Source organism: Thalassophryne amazonica, chromosome 18 (assembly GCF_902500255.1).
Source record: "Thalassophryne amazonica chromosome 18, fThaAma1.1, whole genome shotgun sequence".
NCBI lineage: Eukaryota > Metazoa > Chordata > Actinopteri > Batrachoidiformes > Batrachoididae > Thalassophryne > Thalassophryne amazonica.
Genome location: NC_047120.1, coordinates 10,742,106 through 10,755,661, shown reverse-complemented (window position 1 = coordinate 10,755,661; position 13,556 = coordinate 10,742,106). Strand labels below are relative to the sequence as shown.

Below are 13,556 nucleotides of genomic sequence, written 5' to 3'. Positions count from 1 at the left end.
TCTCATCACTTCGGCTTTGATGAAGCTGGGATGACTCTGGTTTTTCATTATCATTTTCACTCTTCACAGGGATGGCAGTGATATCAAACTTGGTGAGATCTGCCTCCTCCAGCTGCTGAAGCTGCTCTCCCTGCTGACTTATCCACAGCACCTCTTCTTCTTTAATGTTCTCCTGGTCAACACTCAGATTCCTTTCCTGGTGTTTAGGGGGAGTTTCTTTTTTAATCACCAAAAACAGCTGCATGTCTGTAAAGAAATTACCAAGAAATGTTAGAAAACACATCACTGATGGAACTGATAAAGTGGAAATGTACATCAGGATTTGTTTTAAATTTCACAAATTTTAATTAACGTCTTTTACTATTGTCCTGCTTTATTTTCTGGATTGCCACAAAATACTACTGTTCAAGTTTTGATGAAAACCAGGAGGTTCTGGCTTCCCTTCACTGACTCCATGTGACTCAAAGAGCAGATTTCAAGATTTTGTTACTGACATATAAGGCTCTCAACAGTCATGAACTCAACTACCGTGCTGAATTTGTTCAGTCTTATGTGCTTCCTCGTCCACTGTGGTCCTTGGACACAGACTTGCTCTGTGTCTCAAGGGTTAAAAAGAAGTCAGCAGGCTTCAGAACCTTTTCTTGCCGTGATCGTATCTTGTGGCACAGGCTTCCTGTTGGCATTTGAAATGTGACTTTGACTATTTTTAAAACCTATTTTCTGTTGCCTGTAATTAGTTTTATGATTTTTAATCTTCTTTACCTAATTAGCTTTGCTTGTTGTACTTAATTCTATTGTGTTTTTAATTGTTCTTATTTTGGAATATGGGGATCTTTGTTTAATGTGCGTCTGCAACTATGTTCAACACGTTGTTGATTTTTTTCTTAATTTAATAAGAGTGGTTGGAAATTTATTTGAAGGTATTGTCCTTATGGCAGCATGGTGGCTTAGTGGTTAGCACTGTTGCCTTACAACAAGATCATGGGATCTATTCCCACCTGTAGCCTTTCTGTGTGGATTTTGCATGTTCTCCCTGTGCTTGTGTAGGTTCTCTCTGGGTGAGCTGGCTTCCTCTCACAGCCAAAGACATGCAGGTTCTGTAAAAACTTTAATTTTTGATAGCTTTAAATTGCCCTCGGTGTGTGTGCGGGTGTGAATATGTTTGTTTGTCTATATGTGACCCTGCAATAGACTGGCGTCCTTTCCAGGGTGTACCCCGCCTCACACCCCATGACTGCTGGAATAGGCTCCCGCCGCCCGTGACTCTTAATTGGAGTAATTATTGGAGTTATTATTTCCACTTTCTGAGGAAGCTGAAATGAGCCACTCTCCCTACTAGCATCCTCAGGACCTTCAACAGAGGTGTGGCTGAAAGTATTCTGACATACTGTATATCAACATGGTTCTCCAGTTGCAGTATATCAGACAAAAAAGCCCTGCAGAGGATAGTTAGGGGAGCTGAGAGGGTCATCGGAGTTTCCCACCCCTCTGTCCAGGAACTCTTCTTGAGCCGGTGGAGGAACAGGGCACTGACCATTGTCAAGAACCCCTCACACCCTCTCCACAACCACCTTGAACTGCAACCATCAGGCAAACACTTCTGTAGCATTAAAATCAGGACTGCCAGACTGTTCAACAGCTTCCTTCCCCAAGCTGTCAGACTGTTAAACAACTGACCGAAATTTTGTCACCACTGCACTTAAGACTTTAAGACTGCTACTTGGACACTTTAACAGGCAATTCCATTTTCATTTCATTTCTTTTTCAGTCTGACGTCTCAGGGATATGTGTCTGTATGTATGAGTATGTGAGGGGTTGGGGTGGCATGAGTGGAGAGACTGGTGTGATAGATGTGTGACTTTATAAATGTGTGTTTTTATTACATTTTTTTTTTCTTTGGATCCTTACGAGAAACTCTTTTTCATTTTGCCTGCACTACAACTGTATGTACAGCTAAATGAAAGGAAAAGTTCATTTGATTTTTGATTTATTACTTAAACAGCACCCAAACAAGATGTCGAAATTCATGGTGATATTACAACTCATTAAAAAATATATAAGCCAACTAATTTAATTCATATTTTGCAGAGGTGGGATGAAGTCACTGTCAAGTCATTCTCAAGTCATCAATCTGCAAGTCCCAAGTCAGCTTGCAAACAATTGGTAGTAATTATCTTGAGACCTGAATAAACCTTGGCAGCACGGTGGATTAGTGGTTAGCACTGTTGCCTCACAGCGAGAAGGTCATGGGTTCAATTCCCACCTGTGGCCTTTCTGTGTGGAGGATTGCATGTTCTCCCTGTGTTTGCGTGGGTTTCCTCCGGGTGCTCTGGTTTCCTCCCACATCCAAAGACATGCGGGTTAGGTGGATTGGAATCTTTAAATTGTCCATAGGTGTGCGAGTGGGTGTGAATGTGTTTGTTTGTCTGTTTGTGGCCCTGCAACAGACTGGCAGCCTGTATTGGGTGTACCCCACGTGCTCTGTGACTGCTGGGATAGGCTCCAGCCCCCCGCGATCCTTGATTGGACTAAGCAGTTGAAGATAAGTGTGTGTGTGTGTGAATAAACCTTCACTTTTAAACCTGTTTTCAATGTATTTTTACCACATCCTTTTTATAACATTTATTCAATGTTAAAATGTTCCCTTTTTGATATCTTAATGACCATAACATTTTTTGTTAACACTAGGGCTGGAACGATTTCTCAAATAATTTGATTACTAAAATGCTTTGAGGCAAAATGCTCTGCCTTGAGGCTTCATTTAATTCATGACTATGTGAACGATACATGCACAGCAGGCTTACTTTTGCTTTTGATGTCATAAAGCGCATGCAAAGTGCAAAATGGAAACGGATGGAGATGAAAATGGTGAGCGGCAGGGAGTACAAAACATCAGAAACTGTCGAAAGTGTGGGACTATTATCAATTAAACCAAAAGAAAAACACAGTACAATGTGTGTACTGCCACACGGAATTAGCTTTCCATAACAGCACCAATGCAGACTCTTAGGCATGGTAGGTTGAGATAAATATAAGGCTTTATCAGGCATAGGGTTCAGTACATAGGAAGTCAGACATACTGGCAGAGGTAGCAGACATGGTGCAGGCTGAGCCTTGGTCCATAAACCAGGCAGCGTTCGTACACACGATGTCAAGTAATAAAGCAGGCAAAACAAAGGCAGAGTAAAAAACAGGCTGAGTTCAGGGTAATGGTGAGGCAGAGGTCAGAGTACAAAAGCAAAGTCAAAAAACACTTAAGAGCAAACAGGACGTGAACAAGAGGCGAGAAAGTGAACTAATGCCTGGTTTACATGGCAAGATAATTAGGCCGATATCGGACTCGATCTTCCCCTTCCGACAATTTTAAGGACGCCCCGACAATTGCTAGTTATGCTCCAAAATGATGACTTTCAATAATTTACTCATTGTACAGGTGGAAAATATTGAAAACCAATCAATCAATCAATCAATTTTATTTATATAGCGCCAAATCACAACAAACAGTTGCCCCAAGGCGCTTTATATTGTAAGGCAAGGCCATACAATATAAATGGATCCATCCATGGATCCAACGCCGGAGATCGTTTGGTTTTATCTCCACTTTCAGTTCAGTGATCATGAATATTTTGTTTTCACACTCATGCACTCTTGTTGCGCAGGCTTTTCAGTGATGGGAAAGGTGTAGATCATTCGTCCACCTTTTCCTGACTTTTTGAGTTTTTCTCCTTCGTTCAGCTGTCCGCCTGTCGTTGTGTGACCAGGCCTTTATGACTGGACTAAAACTAAAACTGCATTGCTTTTACTTTGAAGCCTGTTTTTTTTTCTTGTGAATAATTAATCCAATCAATGTGCATCGCTCCTCAAAAATATCCACTCATGCCAAAAAGAGAGAGGTGGATTTGATGAAGTTTAATAAATCCAGGTACAAGTCCTCTCTCATTGATGAGCATCTTTCAGCTGTGCTTCACATTTGATACACTTGTTAAAGATAATCAGAGACTAAATTTCTCTCATTGAATAAGAAATAAAGAACTGAAAAACACAAAAACATAAAACGTGGTGGAAAATACAATTGCTGTCATGCATAGAACGAGTGAACTGGGACACTTTTCTCTTTTTTCTGCACAGTTAAGTGACAATGATATTGTGACTCGTCTTTAATTATTGGTTGACAATGACAATTGATGTGATGTCTTCAGAAAGCTAAGAACCTCCTTGTTCCAACAGTAAGTTTCAGTTGCTCACTGGGAACTCGTCAAGTAAGCCCAACCCGACTGATCAAAAACACATCGTGTTGGTTGTTACTCTCATCGATTTAAGACAGAAATGCACTTCCAAACAATTATAACACATACATACATACATATATATATGTACATAAAATACACATTGCTGAGAATAGCAGAATAAAACATAAAAACTTATTTTCATTGTTGTCCTCAAGATAAAGAGAGAGAGAGGAAAAAAAAACACACCGGTGTTATCTCTTATCAGCCATCCTGCCACCACAAAGTTGAATGGCTGCATGAGATGAAAGCATGCACAGTATGTGGAATCAATGTATCTTCTACTCCATACATAATGCCTGTGACCTTACGATGGTTATTTTTCTTATCAAGCCTCCTGCTCTTCATGTCGACTTGTATCTCTGTATGTGCAGTTGAAACATCAGCAGTTTCCTTCAGCATAAAAGAAGTCTTCTGTTTCTAACTGGTTATCACAGTGCTGCATTTTGAAGCTCAGTGTTTCAACAACAAAGTGAACAAAGTTTGATAAATGATGCTTTTTATGTTCACAGGTCTGCATCACTGTAATTTAGAATCTTTCAGTGAAACCATGATGTGCTCAGAGTTCAGCAGTTTGGAGTCATGATGTTGATTCATGAGCTTCAGACTTTATGAATTTTGTGCATAGTTCCATTTTCGTGTGTATAAAATGAGGAAAACTGTAATCGATAGTATCGATTGATCCGCTTCATCAGTCCATCACCAAGCTGAACTGTCCTTCATTTATCAAAATAAAGCAGTTTGTCTTATCTTTGCTGATATTTGGTGTTCAGTCTATAATAAGAACTCCAACACAAACTAACAGCTATCATTTGGATGTGGTGGAGTTTGATTTGATTTAAAAATTCCACACAAATCATAAACAAAAACATGATTAAACATATGGAATTTCAAGGATAACACAAAAAAGTCACACGACATAGCTATTTCCACTGTAGTACTTGCTTAAAACAAAGTTGGTCTGAAAGAAAGTTTAGTGGACAAACCTGCTCTGGATCAGCGAACTTCAGGCTTGAAAACGGCATCCAGCACGTTGACTAGTTTATTCTCTTCTTCAAATCCATTCGTTTCTTCTTGCTGCTCTGTGATGTTTTTTGTTTCTACCAACTCAAATATCTCGGCATTAGCAGCAGTTAGCCGCTGTTTCAACAACCTTCTCAGCTCTTCCACCTTTTCGCGCTAACTTCGCCTTTTCTTCTTCTTCCGGTTTACTGTCGACCTTTGTGCTTCTGAAGCTCTTCAAAAAAACATTCGAGGATCACAGAGTGAAGTTTGATCTGTTCATAGATTTTCCAGCGTCTCCAGCTAACTAGCTTTAGCCTCGAACGACAACAGGAAACAACTCTTCTTCGTTATAGTCTAATGGCGGTTGACAAACCAATTTACATGTGAATTACCGCTACCTACTGGACTAGATTATGGAGAAGTTGTCGTTCCATATAATTAAAAGGAAGTGGCCTCGATGTGTTTGTGTATCCGGAGCATCAACTGAAATCCATGAGGATTCAAGTCGTGCAAACAGCAAGGTGATTGGAACAGTGTTTTTTGAAAAATCTGTAATTTTTGAAGCCAACAAGCCTGTTTATGTCAGACTTCCACAATAAGAGTCTGTATTTCAGACCTGCCAGAGTTCATCAGTCTGCCCTTCTTCAAACATCTCAGGCAGCAAATTCAAATCTGGACCTTTTCTGTGTGCATGTGACCCCAAACCCAGAATTAACATGTTCACACTCTGGACAAAATAACAAAATTGTGTCTCAACAGTGTGAAAAAAAGACAGAAATTTGATCAAATGTGAACACTGTCACAGTGCAAATATATAAAACTTCAGTTATACATAATTTCTTTTCATGGAATATTATCCTGGTTAAGCAGCTTCAGAAAAGGTTGATGACAAAAACTCATTTTAGAAAATTTAACACAACTGAAAAAGGATTAAACCTTCAATAGACTTCCATAAAAGCCAAGAAATTGTCAATCATCATCTTCTTCTTTTGGCTGCTCCTGTTAGGGGTCGCCACAGCAGATCAATCATTTCCATCTCACCCTGTCCTCTGAATCCTCCTCTGTCACACCAACCACCTGCATGTCCTCCTCAGCACATCCATAAACCTCCTCTTTGGCTTCCCTCTTGTCCTGCCTGGTGGCTCCATCATCAGCATCCTTCTCCCTATATACCCTGGGTCCCTCCTCTGCACATGTCCAAACCATCTCAATCTTGCCTCTCTGTCTCCAAATTGTACCACCTGAGCTGTCCCTCTGACATGTTCTTTCCTAATCCTGTCCATTCTCTTCACTCCCAAAAAGAATCTCAACATCTTCATCTCTACCACCTCCAGCTTGGCCTCCTGTCTTTTTGTGAGTGCCACAGTAGCATAACTGTAAACAGATTTTTCCCAAAAGTCAGCTGCCCTCTGTATATAGTACAAATGACCACATCTACAACCTGTAATTCCCCACGGGTCAACATATTTGTCACGGCTGCAACATACGTGCGTAAATAGTTAAAGTAGCTGACAAACCGTTCTTGCTGCTATTGTTTCTGAATGAAAACATTGCTCTTCGTTCCACACATGGGCGAGTCACGTTCAGCTCGTCTGAGGTTTAGTTATTGAGCCGTTCAGAGATCGTCAACGTTCGTGCAAGACGTCGGACTTGGGAGGTTGAACGAAGTTGGATGATAATCAAACAGAAGTACGGTACGGGAACTACGCAAACAACGAGGAACCGTCAAGACAGAAAGCAAAACGGACGAATTGAGGTTGTCGTCAGGATTTGTTCACATTTTTCAACAGTTTGAAAATTCTGACGATGCACCGGCTACAGAAACAAAGCTGGGCGATGGGTAAACGCTGTTTCTGAAAGTCAGTGTAAGTCCAGATTTCTTGTTTCGTTTTGGCTTTGGTGTCTTTCGTTAGTGTTGTGTGACCAGGGCTCTCGACTGCCAACCCCCCAGCATGGGTTCCCATGATGCACTGAGTGTTTGTTTCTCTTTTTGCTCTGTATGCACCACTCTGCATTTAATCATTAGTGATTGATCTCTGCTCCCCTCCACAGCATGTCTTTTTCCTGGTTCTCTCCCTCAGCCCCAACCAGTCCCAGCAGAAGACTGCCCCTCCCTGAGCCTGGTTCTGCTGGAGGTTTCTTCCTGTTAAAAGGGAGTTTTTCCTTCCCACTGTCGCCAAGTGCTTGCTCACAGGAGGTCGTTTTGACTGTTGGGTTTTTCCGTAATTATTGTATGGCCTTGCCTTACAATATAAAGCGCCTTGGGGCAACTGTTTGTTGTGATTTGGCGCTATATAAATAAAATTGATTTGATTTGATAACTGAGTGAATTTGTTGTTTGGAGACGACAGCAGACAAAATCATCACCATGAATTCCATTTCTGGCCATCGTTTCTGGAGCCAGGTAGAGGTCAACCAAGGACTACACAGGGGTCAACATTTAAAAACATTCCAATAAGACTGAAGCATTTACCACATTATTTGACTGATCAGATTAATTTGCATCACTTTTTAACAAATTTGGCGCAACTTTAAATTTTGACCCCTGTTTGACCTGAAGTTGACCTTGGTCACCTTTTCTGCTGTTTTTAACCCAAACCTCCAGAACATTCAGTCATAAATGGTCTAAACTATACATTTATAGAATCTTTATGATCAGAGAATTTATTCTCCCTAAACAGGACAGAATACCTCCTTGGCTTGTCGACTGTTTCATCAACATAAAGACCAACTTTGCTGCTTTCAGACAAACTGATGGTTTTGTCATGAAAATCCTGTTAATGCCCTTATTTTTGGTGAAATACTGCACTCGTTTGTCTGATAAATGTATTTACAATTATAATGCAGAGGTTGAAAGAGAAAGTCTTCAAAACACTTCTGTAGATAGATTTTTGAGCAGTTTACATATTTTCCTCTTTACGTATACAGGTGCTGGTCATATAATTAGAATATCATGAAAAAGTTGATTTAGTTCAGTAATTCCATTCAAACAGTGAAACTTGTATATTATATTCATTCATTACACACAGACTGATATCTTCCAGTGAAGTTAGGACATTGTGTAAAATGTAAATAATACCATGATTTGCAAATCTCCTTCAATCTATATTCAATTGAATACACCACAAAGACAAGATATTTAATGTCCAAACTGATAAACTTTGTTGTTTTTAAATGGATGCCTGCAACACATTTCAGAAAAGTTGGGACGGGGCAACAAAAGACTGGGAAAGTTGCTGAATGTTAAAGAACACCTAATTGGAAACACGAGTGTCATGATTGGTTATAAAAGGAGCATCCCCAAAAGGCTCAGCCATTCACAAGCAAAGATGGGGTGAGGATCACCACTTTGTGAACACCTGCATGAAAAAATAGTCCAACAGCTTAATGCCGCGTTCACACCGCACGCCACGTGACACCACAAATTTGCATCCCTTGCCTGGCGATGGACGCACCACCATCGCCCGGTGTGTCGCTCTGTTTGAGCCACGTTCACACCAGATGCCACGCAATGCCACAAATTCGCATCCCTCGTCTGGTGATGTACGCGCCACCATCGCCTGGTGTTTCACTCTGGTTGAGCCGCATTCACACCAGATGCCACGCGACGCCACAAATTCATCATTTGCTGCAGGAGTTGCGTCTGGATGACGGCCGCTTTCAGCGGTACTTCCACCTCTCCAGGACCCAGCTTCAGGACCTCCTATCCTATTCGCGCACGCACATGTGAACAATTAAAAAAAAAACAACTGGCTGTGCTGCTCGCTCTCCCCTCCAACTCTGTCATAATTGTGTTATAAACCAGTCACCATTTGTTTTATTATTCATCTATGGAGTTAATAAATAAAATTATCTTCATGGACGATTTGTTCACGCGCAGGTGAGCAAAAACAAAACGGCTGCTGCCGCTTCTGCTCGCTTTCCCCTCAAACTCGGTGAAATAAAGGGCAGAAGGGACATAAGTCCTGCTCACAGGCTGGCTGCCAGAGACGGGATATGTCCACATCAAGTATAAACTCCAGACATCTCCACGTCACTACATATCCAGTCCCCGATTGGTCATCGTGACGCCATAAGACGAAAAAGTTCAGATTTTCAACTTTGGGAGGAGGGCAACACAATATTGCGCCCACAAACGTGGCAGTCGCTCAAAATTGCTTCATTTGCGTTGCTTCATTCACGTCCATCGTGTCGCATTGCGTGGCTTGAACTTTTGTGGTGCTACAACGCGTCCTTCCATAGGGATTACATGGCAACCTGTCACCGCCGTCGCTCGCGTGTTGTCCGGTGTGAACGCGACATGAGAACAATGTTTCTCAACATTCACTTGCAAGGAATTTAGGGATTACATCATCTACAGTTCATAATATAATCAGAAGATTCAGAGAATCTGGAGAACTTTCTACACGTAAGCGACAAGGCCAAAAACCAACACTGAATGCCCGTGACCTTTGATCCCTCAGGCAGCACTGCATTAAAAACCATGACACAGAGCAGCCAGCCGGTCTGCTCTGTGTCAGCCTGATCCCGTCAGATCTCAGAAGCTAAGCAGAGCAGGATCTGGTTAGTACTTGGATGGCAGACCTCTTTGGAACACCAGCGGCTATGTGTGTGTTTCTCCAGGTGAAACTGGAGTTGCGTCAGGAAGGGCATCCAGTGTAAAAATTGTGCCAATTACCAATGTGGATCTGGCTGTATCCGCTGTGGCGACCCCGAACAAAATCCGGGAGCAGCCGAAAGAACAACAACATTGTATAAAGGATCTTACTGCGTGGGCTCAGGAACACTTCAGAAAACCACTGTCAGTTAACACAGTTTGTCGCTACATCTACAAGTGCAAGTTAAAACTCTACCATGCAAAGCGACAGCCATACATCAACAACATCCAGAAGCGCCGCCGTCTTCTTTGGGCCCGAGCTCATTTGAAATGGACAGACACAAAGTGGAAAAGTGTGCTGTGGTCTGATGAGTCGACATTTCAAATTGTTTTTGGAAATCACGGACGTCGTGTCCTCCAGACAAAAAAGGAAAAAGACCATCCAGATTGTTACCAGTGCGAAGTTCAAAAGCCAGCTGTGATGGCATGGGGGTGTGTTAGTATGCATGGCATGGACAACTTACACATCTCTGATGGCACCATCAGTGCTGAAAGGTACATTCAGGTTTTGGAGCAACGCATGCTGCCATCTAAGCAATGTCTTTTTCAGGGATGTCCCTGCTTATTTCAGCAGGACAATGCCAAGTCACATTCTGCATGTGTTACAACAGCGTGTCTTTGTAGTAGGCCTGCCTGCAGTCCAGACCTGTCGCCCATTGAAAATGTGTGGCACATTATCAAATCAAATCAATTTTATTTATATAGCGCCAAATCACAACAACAGTTGCCCCAAGGCACTTTATATTGCAAGGCAAAAGCCATACAATAATTACAGAAAAACCCCAAAGGTCAAAACGACCCCCTGTGAGCAATCACTTGGCGACAGTGGGAAGGAAAAACTCCCTTTTAACAGGAAAAAACCTCCAGCAGAACCAGGCTCAGGGAGGGGCAGTCTTCTGCTGGGACTGGTTGGGGCTGAGGGGAGAGAATCAGGAAAAAGACATGCTGTGGAAGAGAGCAGAGATCAATCACTAATGATTAAATGCAGAGTGGTGCATACAGAGCAAAAAGAGCAAAAAGAAACACTCATCATGGGAACCCCCCAGCAGTCTAAGTTTATAGCAGCATAACTAAGGGATGGTTCAGGGTGTCTGTCTCCCTGATCTGAATTGGGTGCAAAATATGACAACAGAGACCCCGGACTGTTGAACAACTGAAGTCATACATCATGCAAGAATGGGAAAGAATTTCACCTACAAAGCTTCAACAATTAGTGTCCTCGGTTCCCAAATGCTTATTGAGTGTTGTTAGAAGGAAAGATGATGTAACACAGTGATAAACATACTACTGTCCCAGTTTTTTTGAAATGTGTTGCAGGCATCCATTTCAAAATGAGCAAATATTTGAACAAAAACAATAAAGTTTATCAGTTTGAACATTAAATATCTTGTCTTTGTGATGTATTCACTTGAATATAGACTGAAGAGGATTTGCAAATCATTGTGTTCTGTTTTTAATTTACATTTTTCACAATGTCCCAACTTCACTGGAATTGGGGTTGTATTTCAAATGTTTATTTCTTTTAATTTTGATGATTATAGTTCACAACTAATGAAAATTCCAAATTCAGTATCTCAGAAAATTAGAATATTACTTAAGACCAATACAAATAAAAGGTTTTCTAGAAATGTTGGCCAACTGAAAAGTATGAACATGAAAAGTATGAGCATGTACAGCACTCAATACATAGTTGGGGCTCCTTTTGCCTGAATTACTGCAGCAATGCGGCATGGCATGGAGTCAATCAGTCTGTGGCACTACTCAGGTGGTATGAGAGCCCAGGTTCCTCTGATAGTGGCCTTCAGCTCTTCTGCATTGTTGGATGTGGTGTGTCGCAACTTCCTCTTCACAATACCTCATAGATTTTCTATGGGGTTAAGGTCAGGCGAGTTTGCTGGCCAATTAAGAAGAGGGATACCATGGTCCTTAATCCAGGTACTGGTAGCTTTGACACTGTGTGCAGGTGCCAAGTCCTGTTGGAAAATGAAATCTGCATCTCCATAAAGTTGGTCAGCAGCAGGAAGCATGAAGTGCTCTACAACTTCCTTGTAGACGGCTGCGTTGATCTTGTGCCTCAGAAATCACAGTGGACCAACACCAGCAAATGACATGGCACCCCAAACCATCACTGACTGTGGAAACTTTACACTGGACCTCAAGCAACGTGGATTCTGTGCCTCTCCTCTCTTCCTCCAGACTCTGGGACCTTGATTTCCAAAGGAAACGCAAAATTTACTTTCATCAGAGAACATAACTTTGGACCACTCAGCAGCAGTCCAGTCGTTTTTGTCTTTAGCCCAGACAAGATGTCAAGTCAGCAGTCTTCTCCATGACTGTGTAGCCTACAGAACTAGACTGAGACCAGTTAAAGGCCTTTGCAGGTGTTTTGAGTTAATTAGCTAATTAGAGTTTGACATCAGGTATCTATTATTGAATAATAATATTGAACCTTTTCACAATACTCTAATTTTCTGAGATACTGAATTTGGGATTTTCATTAGTTGTCAGTTATAATCATCAAAATTAAAATAAATAAACATTTGAAATATATCAGTCTGTGTATAATGCATGAATATAATACACAAATCTCACTTTTTGAATGGAATTACTGAAATAAATCAACTTTTTCATGATATTCTAATTGTATGACCAGCACCTGTAATTTAAACAGCACTTTACAATTCCTCGTTCAAGTCGCTTGTATTTTCTGTTGTTTCCGGAGGATTCTGGCTTCTCTTGCTATGTTGGATGGGAGGTTGGCAGAACATCAAGCCTTAGTGAAAGCCTTGGCTGCACAAATCTGGAACAAAGACAAGAAAATAAATACAAAACAAGATAAACAAGCAGTTTGCAGAAAACCCAAGGCTAGTGTACAGGAACATGGCAAAGGACAAAATAGAAGTACAACACCCATGGTCATTGAAAGAAATAGATACAATACCAGTTGTAGTGACACAACGGGGTTTATGAAAAAGAACTTGAAAAAATACCTCGAGTCAATCCCTGGTCACCCAGTTGCCCACAAGGCGCAGTTATCATCAATTAAGGGAACGGTCACCATCTTGAAGAGAGCCCTTGGATACAATGCCAGCGATGTTTAGGGTGCAACTATAGACCCCGGGTCTGGGGCCTGATGCGTTCTATTAAAAAGAAATCAACAAAAAATGTGTGTCAGAAGATTTTGTAAGATATGGACTTTTTGGGGGGGAGACTGAAATTCACCCAAAATGTTTTTTTTCCTTCTTCACTTATTCATTTTCCCCCTTTTGCTCAATAATACACTCCACAATTCTTTTTCACAAAATTTGGAGTTTTATCGTAATCACAATCATAGTTGTTGGAAAAATAATAAAATTCTGCTAAAACCATTCTTTTCTTCCAGTTTCTGATACATTTTAATTCTGATGGTTTTGTTTGATTCATTAAAGCTCTGTTCTTGAATGCAGAATTTTGAAATTAGAATTTGCAGAAATGAAATGTAATGTGATGAAACTATGATATTCACAAAAAACTGAGCATGTTCCTGATTTTCATGTTTTCTGATAGAAAAAAAAGACTGCATTCAAGAAAATTTACAGATTGTCTTTTTTTTTTTTTGTAAAAGAACC

General features: G+C 41.0%; 2 long non-coding RNA genes across 2 annotated transcripts; one reads left to right on the top strand and one right to left on the bottom strand.

The window, feature by feature from the left end:
• Positions 1–164: 164 nt before the first annotated feature.
• On the bottom strand, positions 165–5,465 carry LOC117530384. Its single transcript, XR_004566350.1, has 2 exons — positions 5,273–5,465; positions 165–246 (listed from the first exon to the last, which is right to left on the bottom strand). It is a non-coding gene; the product is annotated as an uncharacterized LOC117530384 (long non-coding RNA).
• LOC117530385 lies at positions 1,803–13,115 on the top strand. The gene is made up of 3 exons (XR_004566351.1): positions 1,803–1,814; positions 8,926–8,927; positions 12,996–13,115. It is a non-coding gene; the product is annotated as an uncharacterized LOC117530385 (long non-coding RNA).
• Positions 13,116–13,556: the final 441 nt, after the last annotated feature.